At 55.6% G+C, this 9,651-nt stretch overlaps 1 protein-coding gene and 1 pseudogene across 2 annotated transcripts in view; one reads left to right on the top strand and one right to left on the bottom strand.

The window, feature by feature from the left end:
- Positions 1 to 3,280: 3,280 nt before the first annotated feature.
- Positions 3,281 to 9,651, bottom strand: part of LOC308629265 (uncharacterized protein) — a 61,632-nt gene continuing 55,261 nt past the window's right edge. Inside the window, exon 3 of the mRNA XM_081256874.1 lies at positions 3,281 to 3,297. The gene's annotated coding sequence lies outside the window, so the exon portion shown is untranslated. The remainder of the gene's footprint in view (positions 3,298 to 9,651) is intronic.
- Positions 7,603 to 8,737, top strand: LOC308629375 (phosphoethanolamine/phosphocholine phosphatase-like; annotated as a pseudogene). Its single transcript has one exon. The product of its transcript is annotated as a phosphoethanolamine/phosphocholine phosphatase-like (transcript).

Here is a 9,651-nt window from a genome sequence, read left to right as displayed (position 1 = left end):
GGCCTAGCGTCAGGCCCTTAGCTGGGGACACTTGTCAGGTCATGACTTCAGAGCAGCATCAGGCCTTTGTAGGATCAGTATTAGGGTCTTAGTTAAAGACATGTTCAGGTCCTGAGTTAGGAGTAGGTTTAGGGCCTTAGTTATGGAGAGTGTCAGGGCCTTAGTTAGGAGTAGCATCAGAGCCTTTGTTAGGTATTGTGTCAGGGCCTGAGTTAGGACTAGTCCGGGCCTTAGTTAGGGACAGCATTAGGGCTTCAGGTAGGATCAGAGGCAGGACATTAGCTATGGATCGAGTCAGGTTAAGGGCTAGGGATTATGTCAGTAAATGAGCAAGGGATAGTTTGAGGGCTTTAGTTACTCAGAGCATCAGGGCCTTATTTAGAAGCAGCGTCAGGGCCTTATCTAGGGGCAGTGTCCGGGAAAGGCTTAGTAGCACCACAAGTGCCTCTGTAGGATCAGCATCAGGGTGTTGGTTAAAGATATTATTGGGGTGTCTGTTACGGACAGCCTCGGGGCCTCACTTAGGGACCGCGTCAAGGTTCACTTAGGGAGAGTTTCAGGACTTCAGTAAGAGATGGGTCAGGATATAAGCTTAGGATTGTGTCAGGATATAGATATTGACAGCAGCAAGTCTTTATATAGGGACAGTGTCAGGGCCTGAGATAGGAGTAGCATCGGTGCTTTTGTTAGGTTAGGGTTAGGGTTAGGGTTATGGATAGAGGTTTTGGGTTAGAGGTTTAGGGTTAGGGTTAGGTGTTAGGGTTAGCGTTAGTGTTAGTTATGGGTAGGGTTAGTTAGGGTTAGGGTTGGGGTAGGGTTAGGTTTAGGGTTAGGGATTAAGGTTTAGGGTTTAGGGTTAGGTTTAGGGTTTTAGGGTTTTAGGCTTTCAGAGTTGGGGTTTAGGGTTAGGGTCAGGGTCAGGGTCAAGACTAGGGTTTTGGGGTTAGGGTTTAAAGGTTACAGCGATGGTTAGGGTAAGAGGGTAGGCTTAGGGTTATCATACGGGTTACGGTACAGGTTAGGTTATGGCTACTGCTTAGGCTTAGGGTATGTGTTAGGGTACAGGTTAGGCTTAGGGTATGGATAAGGGTTAGGATACAGGTTAGGGTACAGTTTAAGGTTAGGGCACGGGTTAGGGTTGGGGTATGGGTTAGGGTCAGGGTCGGGTTAGGGTTAGGGTTTAGGGGTTAAGGTTAGGGTTAGGGTTAGTGAACGGGTAAGATTTATGGTAAAGGTGAGTGTTAGGGTAGCATTAAGGTTAGGTTTAGGGTTAGGGTAAGGGTTAGGGTTACGGGTTAGGGTTAGGGTTAGTGTTAGTGTTGGGTTAGGGTTTGCTGTAGGGTCAGGTTCAGGGTTAGGATTAGGTTAGGGTTAGAGTATGGGTTAGGGTATGGGTTAGGTTATGGTTTAGTGTTAGCGTACGGGTTAGGGTTAGGGTATGGGTTAGGGTATGGTATGCCTTAGTTTTAGGATTCGGGTATGGGTTAGGGTACGGCTACGGGTTAGGGTTAGGGTATGGGTTAGGGTACAGGTTAGGGTATGGGTTAGGGTACGGGCTAGGGCTAGGGTACAGTTTAGGGTGTGGAGCCAGGGTGTCCTTAAGGGAGTGGCTTGGGGTCATGAGGCGGTGGAGACTGTGTTTCGTGGGAGAGTCTTGCACACCTGTGACATTTCGTTCTTGGGGTCAGCACGGCCGCGCGGATCCACCATCTGCCCATTTTTCTGTTCCTTCATCGCTCACTCATTCCCTTGCTCATTCGTTCATTGACCCTCTCGATCCGTGACTTGAGCAGTTACTAAGGGTGTACTGTCTGCAGCAAACACAGGATGCAGAGGGCCCGAGAGATCTGGCCATCGGTAAGACTAAGGCCTGCTCAGCGCGTCACTCACGGTGAGCCCGGGAGTGAACTGTGCACCAGGGCAGGGGCTCCAGGGGGACGAGAAGACCATGCAACTGGGGTGCTGCCGCTTCCCGCCTCCTCTCCCTCAGGCTCCCTGGCCTGCCCGCGTCCCTGTGGCACAGCTCTGTGTTTGGTCACCCTTTGTGTGGTAGAGGCCTGGAGGAGATGGTCAGTGTCCTCATGGGAGGATCCTGCTGCCCACAGAGCACCTGGGACTCTGAATCCAAGTTCAGCAAGGGGAATACTCTGGAACTTTCTGACCCTCCAGTCACCAGAAGCCTGGGAGCTTGGCTGGGCTCCCGTACCCACTTCTTATGCAGTCTCCCTGGATCCCCCATCCCACCACAGTGAGGATCCAGAAGGTGCTTTGTGAGGCCCTTTCCAGTCTGGGCAGCACCAGGGCCCTGGGGCTCTTCCAGGCCCAGAGCATCTCTGAGTATGTTCCAGTGTAGTGAAAAATTGACAGTTTTCACACAGTGTAGAACAAGCCTGGCTGTTATTTATGGTTTGTGTTGTGTGTGATTTTTTATGGTCTTGGAGAGTCCTATCTTTTTTTTTATGCATCAGCACATTTTCCCACAGCACGTGCTTGAGTCCACAGGCTCAGGGTGTATTCCTGGGTTCTCTGGTCAGGAAGGCCCAGTCAGACTGGAGGGGAGACTGACCACACCCAAGGCCTGGTCCTTGTCAGGCAGAGGGCAGGAGATAGTCCAGTTGAGGTCGGATTGAGGCTCATTCCAGGAGGGTCATCCTGACTGTGGTCTAAAGAGATGCTGCTGCTTCTGGGAATATTTTTTTCTAGAGGAGAAAAACAGATGTTGTATACAGCATGACTTGGACTAACAGGCAAAGGCAAGTCCGTGCAGGCCTGCGAGAGGGGGATCATGTCTCCCAGATCTTCACGGACTGTAGACCCAGCACCTCCGCAATCAGCCCCAGGTGGAGCAGCATTAAGACATAGAAGAAGTGGACTTGGGTCAGACTGCAGCTTTGTGATTGTGCACAGAGACGGCTGACTGTTTCCCAACTCCAGTGTTCTAGAACTGGGGCCTCTGGAGGGCATAGGCATTCAGGAATATGGTGAAGTGCTTATGGAAGAGTAGTTAGCAAAATGTAAGCCTCAGCCCACAGCAAGATACCATGCAAGATAACACAAGACCTCCTGTCAGGAAGTAGCACAGACATGACCTGCAAGTGACACTCAGACTTGCTTCTCCCACGAGCGGCTGGGGCAGCGGAAGGCTCGGCTGAGGCAGCTGAGCAGGCTGGGTCTGTACCCCACGACTGGGCAGGGCAGAGCGTGCTTGAGCCTTCAGCTAGCCTCTGTGACAGATGCAGGGCCGTGACCATCTTTATTTCCCAGGGACCATCTGGTGTCTCCTCGTTCTTGGGGAGGCTGAAACAAAAACAAACTTTGTGAAATGTCCTGAGCTTTTGTGTGTATGTGTGTGTATTACGTGAGTGTGCGCAAGCATGTGCATGTGTGTGCTGTCTGTGCATAGGTCTGTGTACATCCGAGTGCATGTGAGTGTGTTTATGTGCAGGCAGGCACATGTGTGTATGCACGTGTTTTTGCATGCGCAGCACGTGTGATTGTGTGCCTGTGTGTGACTGCAGTGCATCTTTTCATGTGTGTGTGTACATGTGTGTGAATGCCGGTATGTACGTGCACATGTGTGTGTACACATGCGTGCTGTAGGGGGATGAGGACGGCACGGGGTTGTGGCTTTCTGGTGCCGCCTTCCCCCACCCTCCCTTTTGCTGTGGCCTCAGCACTTTGTGGTGAAGTGTAGAGACTCAGAAGGAGGACCACTACCCGCTACCGTCAGTGATCTGTCTGCTCATCCTCACGGTCATCCATCTGTCCAGTAAACACCCCTGAGCCTGTGCCATGTGCTGGGGCCTGGGGTCCACAGTGAAGCAGGCGCATGCTCTCAGCTGTGCTCAGCCCAGCCGGGCGCGGGGCAGAGAAGCTGCAGGCCAGGTGTGTCTGCGGAGGGAGAGGTTACCTCTGGCTGGTGGGTCAGCGGAGGTGGCAGCTGAGCTGAACTGAAGGAGCGGGATGGACGGAGCTTGCTCTAGAGGAGGGTGGGGGCAGGGGGCAGGGGAAGGGGCCGGGTGCCTGGCTCGCGGGGAGGACACATCGCAGAGGGGCTGCAAGGGTGGCCAGACAGCTAGCTTTGACTTCGTTTTATAGACAGACAGAACAGTTTTGGAACCAGAGTGACAGGATCAAGCCCACATTTTTCCTCTGGTGGCGGCTGAGGGGTTTGATGGTAGAAGAGAGAAGCTGGGCCGAGGAACAGGGGTGACGGTAGGGGCTGTGCCTCTGCCAGGCTTCCAGCCTCTTTGTGGTGGTCCCTTGGGTCCACAAGGTTAGCACGCACCTTGTGTGAGGCCGGAATGGGGCTTCCTCTTCATTCCCTCTGTCCCAGAAGTAAATGCAACACAGTTTGGAGTTGGTGAGACTGAGGGGGCCATCTTGCAGGAAAGGCAAGCGTCAGCGTTGGCTGGGGTGCCCACCCGGGGTCAAGGGGGAACCCTTAGCCAGACCCGCAGACCCCAGGGAAGGACACGGTGTGCTCAGAGAGGCAGGGATAGTCAGGAGAGCCAGGTGTGCAGAGAAGGCTCGGCCAAGGGGGCCCTGGGGGCTCAGGCACTCAGGGAGTGAGTGGAGGGGTGGCCAGACAGCCATGAATGAGGTCCAGGGGTCGACGGGGTCGTGCTGTGTACAGGGTGGACACACAGGGCCCGAGGCTGTTCTGTAGGGAACGTCTCTCGGCTGCAGTGGGCTCTGGAAATTGTCTGCAGGTTGCCATGCCTCCTGGGGCTCTCCGGCCCAGGCCCTAGCCGGGAGCTGCCTGTCCAGCCTACCCCGGCTCCACCTCCAGACTGTGCAAGGCTGGGCGGGCGGGATGGGCTCCTCGTGTCTCAGTTGCCGTGACCTGTGACGTTTCCTTTCCAGTTGCCAGATTCATTATAAGGATATATGTACAGTTTGTTGCGTTGTTTTGCGCCACCCGTTGGCTTAGGGAAGAACTGCCCTAGTAGGTTGGCCTGCAAGGTGTGCTACTTCAGAGCCTCCATCTGACATACTCTTCCCTGTCCGAAATGCAAACACAGCACACACTCCCTGCCTGGTTTGGGAATGATGACACCTCACCTCTCGCCCCTCCTACCCTGTCCTGCCCACACTCCAACCTCAAGGACACTTCAGTTCCCCATCTGACTCCCGACCCCTCCAGCTGGCTGGGGACAGGCAGCCTCATGAGACAGTGCGCACAAAGCTTTCTGGCCGGGCTGTGAGGATGGGGACCAGGTCCCACCTGTGCCAATGAAGCAGGCGTCTCACCTGGATTTGTGTCCGGGCTCTTGAAGGTGGACTGAAGGTCAGACAGTCCAGAGGCCAAGGGCCCCAGAGGAGGGGGGTGTGGGCGCAGGTAGACCAGGAGCAGCTGCCCCTCTGGTCAGGAGAGTCCAACAACCCAGGGCTTTCTGGTTCCTGGGGGGAGGAGAGGGCAGAGGCAGTGGGGGCCCAAAGACAGGTCCTGCTTCACCTCTGGATGGAGCCACTCAGGTGCGCCCAGGTTTTGAGGGATTAGAGTTAAAGGATGCAGGCTAGAGGGTCAGGGTTAGAGGGTCAGGTTAGATGGTCTGAGTCAGGGTCAGGGTAAGGGTTAGGAGTTTACAGGTCAAGGTCGAGTATCTAGGGGCTAGGGGTTAGGAGCATTAGGGTTTAGGATTAGAGATGAGGAGGTTAGGGTTAGGGAGGGAACAGTAGAGATTTGGGTGTTAGGGTTAGTGGGTTAGTGTTAAGCACAACTGGCCCACGGCCCCCCTAACCCCACACCTCTGAGTCCTGTAGGATGGACAGGACTTGCCCGGGGTCACTCACGAGTGGGGGTTCACCTGGGCCGCTGGTTATCTACCCCCGTCCTGGAACCTGAGAGCAGAAGAACGAAACGTCTGCTCGGGTCACTGACTGTTTCAAATCCACCTCAACCTCAGTCAACGGCTGTTAGGGCCTCAGAAGCCCACAGGGTTTCCTCCTACCTCAGAACTGGAAAGAGTAGTGCTGGCCCCACTTGGCCTGGGCAGCCTGGGTCCAGCACAGGCCTGACTGAGCTCACTCCATGGTCATGTTATGAATTTATACAGAACTTGGTGCAGCGACCTACCAGCCCCCAGGTGCTGCCTCCTGAGGGCTGCTGGGGCCCTCCTGGGACTGCAGGCATCCTTTGTCCCATCTGAGTGGGCATCAATAGACATCAAGTCTCAGGACAGCCCTTGATCTCTGACCATCCAGGCAGTCATCTGTGGTCCTCCAGCTCAGGCCAGTCCGGTCCCTGTCAAGTCTCTGTGGCCAATTACTGAGCTGCCCTTGCCGCTGGGCAATTGAACAGCTACCTGGGCAGCACAGACAGCCCTTTGGGATGTTTCAGTTACTAACATCCTTGTTGAGAAAAGGGCCTCCCCCTCACAGGCTCATAGCTGGCCAAGCGAGGTAATAACTGTCTAAACATTTGAGTGTGTTCCTGACACAACAACCATACAGCAGACCATGGCCTTGCAATCCTTTGTGCTTCCAGCTGTAACAAACTTTTGATATTCATACTCATTAAGAGTCAAAGATACGGGAGCAACTGGGCCACCCAGTGGACAGTTCGACACTGAGGCTGCATGGTCTTGGAGAGCCACGTGCACCCATGTGGTCTCTGAAAGCTGCCAATGATGGATTCCATGATACGGCATAATCCTTGAGCCTCCCACTGCTTCATTGAGCAAGAATTTCCTAACCACCATAGCATTTAGTCTCTGCTCTTTGTAAAGGAGGGAGGAGACTGGATAAATGAGCAGTATTGTTCTTGGGGGATGGGTGAGTCATGTGGCCAGGGGGCAGGTGTGACTCCTGGGCTCCCGCCACCAGAGACATCAAGGAGGGCTGTGCCTTTTGCAAGAGGAAGAGGTTCTTGCTGTTGTGGACGGACAGCAAGAGCACTGGATGGGTGGCTGCAGCCCCTGACCCTAAATCAGCCCCTTCCTTCCTTGGCCTTCAGATCCCACAGCTGTGCAGTGGGCCGTCAGTGATGTGGAATCTGCCGCTTTCCCCAATCCAGCATCTGTTCTCATGCCAAAGTCCAGAACCTCAGCTTTCCTTTGGGAACTTCTTACCTGTTTCCAGTCCAAACAGTTCCAGAGGGCTGATGCTACGTTCCACCCACCTTGAAGATGGGCATATGATCCACATTTAGCCAATCCCATGTTCCATCCTATGGGTGCTCTGATGGGTTCAAGGACGATGCTATGACCCAAACCAGGCCAATGACGTTTATTTTATTTTATTTTTTGGCCATACTGTGCACGCGGGGTTTTAGTTCCCTGACCAAGGATCGAACCTGTGCCCCTTACATTGGGAGCTCAGAGTCTTAACCACTGGACCACCAGGGAAGTCCCATCCCCTCATTTTCAAAACTGCTATGGATTTAAAGCACACAAGATGGTTGTGATATGAGTGGCCTTTTCAGTATGACTTCTTTGACTTAGAATGTTTTCAATGTTTATCCATGTTGTAACATGGATTATCAGTGCTTCATTCATTTTTTAAATTGTGGTTAAAAATACATAACATGGAGATGGGGGGCAAGAGGAGGGAACGGCCCAGATGCACACCATTCACGGACCCTCTGGACTGGAGGGACTCGTGAGAGCCGGAGCCCAGAAATCCAGGAATGGATAAGACGCAGCGTCCCCTCCAACTCCCGTGAGCGCCCCTTGCTCCATCCTGCGCCCAAATACCTCAGCTAGGCCCTCTCCCCACTCTTGACACTCCAGACTCAGCGGGGACAGACCTCCGCAGCCGCCACTCCCCACCCTGCAGGAGAAGCTCAGAGGTCCTGTCCCCCTTTCCTCTGAGGGACTCTTTTTGGTGACCACAAAAGGATTTGGTCGCTCAGGACAAAGCTGGTAGGGGACAGCGGGATGGCTGCGCCCGGCGCGCCACGCTTCCTCCTGACCTTCGACTTGGACGAGAGTATCGTGGACGAAAACAGCAACGACTCCGTCGTGCACGTGCCGCGGCGGGCCAGCGGCTGCCTGAGAGCCTGCGTGCCACCTAGCGCGAGGGCTTCTACAACGAGTACATGCAGCGCGTCTTCCAGTACCTGGGCGAGCAGGGAGTGCGGCCGCGGGACCTGCGCGCCATCTACGAGGCCATCCCCCTGTCACCCGGCATGGGCGGGCTGCTGCAGTTTGTGGCCAAGCAGGGTGCCTGCTTTGAGGTTATTCTCATCTCAGACGCCAACACCTTTGGCATGGAGAGTGCGCTGCGCGCCGCCGGCCACCACGGCCTGTTCTGCCGCATCTTCAGCAACCCGTCGGGGCCCGACCCTTGGGGGCTGCTGGCGCTGCAGCCCTTCCACGCGCACAGCTGCGCTCGCTGCCCCGCCAACATGTGCCAGCACAAGGTGCTCAGCGACTATCTGCGCGAGCAGGCCGACGACGGCCTGCCCTTCAAGCACCTTTTCTACGTGAGCAACGGCGCCAACGACTTCTGCCCCATGGGGCTGCTGGCAGGCGGCGACGTGGCCTTCCCGCGCCGCCACTACCCCATGCACCGCCTTATGCAGGAGGCGCAGAAGGCCGAGCCCAGCTCCTTCCGCGCCAGGGTGGTGCCCTGGGAAACCTCCACCGAAGTGCGCCTACACCTGCATCAGGTGCTGAGGACGTGGCCTGCAGGGGCCACCCGGGCGGGGAGGGGGTGGGGCGGTGGGGGTCGGGAAAGAGAAAGCTAGTTTTATTACTCCCTTTCCCTTTCGTTTTGGTATATCCCTTCAGGATTTCCCGGAATCCCAGGTTGGTCCATCTGGGGACTGGAGGAGGGAGTTGGGAGCTGTCCCCATCTGTGCAGTTAACCCAGCTCGGCTGCCTTCCCCAGTTCCACTGCAAGCGAATTCCGGAGTCCGGCCGCAGCAGCGTGGCGCGCATATCTGAGCAGGCAGCAGTGTTTCCACAAACCTTGTCCTCTCAGTTGGGAGGACGGGGTTCCCTGTCAGGGTCGAGAAGGAACATGTCCCGCCGCGTTGCGGTTAACTGTTGCCTTGGGCTGCGTGGCCTCCCTTCTCCAGTCTTCTGTCCAGAGGACCTAGGCCCCGAAATGTTTCCCCCCACCTCCCCCGCACTGGACTCCCCACAGAGAGAGGTGGTGCTCCCTACCAACGGTCCCAGGCCTAGATCTTGCTTTACCTACTGTGACTACACTACACTCCTTGCCTCCCCCAACCCCACCCTGTAAGCATCCCCACAGGATAAAAAGCTGGAGGGAACGGTCACCTCCTGTTGGTGGAAAGAGGTAGCACACTGTCCCGGGGCTCGGGTCTGGCCAGCCAGGGACCTCACAGAGCCCGAAGATGTCTCCTTGCAGCACAGCCTCGTCTATGCAGCAAGAAAGCAGGGACTTAACCAAGGTCGCCCCACTGACTGGGCCCTTTTGAGCCCCCCTCCTCCCGTATGGAAGAGAAAGCCATGATGCTTTAAAGCAGAGCCAGTGGAAACCCAAGGCCCACCTCCCTCTTCTGGGGTTTCAGAGCTGTGAAGGAGGTGAAGGGGCAGAGGTGAGCGAGGTGTCTCACGCTGCCGTCTGGGGGATGAGGGCGAGGTGAGCTCTGCTCTCAGCCCCACTTAAGTGAGGGAGCTGGTCCCCACTCTTGGAGGAGTGCCCAGCCTGGGGCACCAAGACTGAATACACAACAAA

This window comes from Mesoplodon bidens (assembly GCF_964165515.1).
Source record: "Mesoplodon bidens genome assembly, chromosome: 15".
Lineage (NCBI taxonomy): Eukaryota > Metazoa > Chordata > Mammalia > Artiodactyla > Ziphiidae > Mesoplodon > Mesoplodon bidens.
Note: the sequence above shows the minus strand (reverse complement) of the source record. Positions and strands in the feature narration are given on the sequence as shown.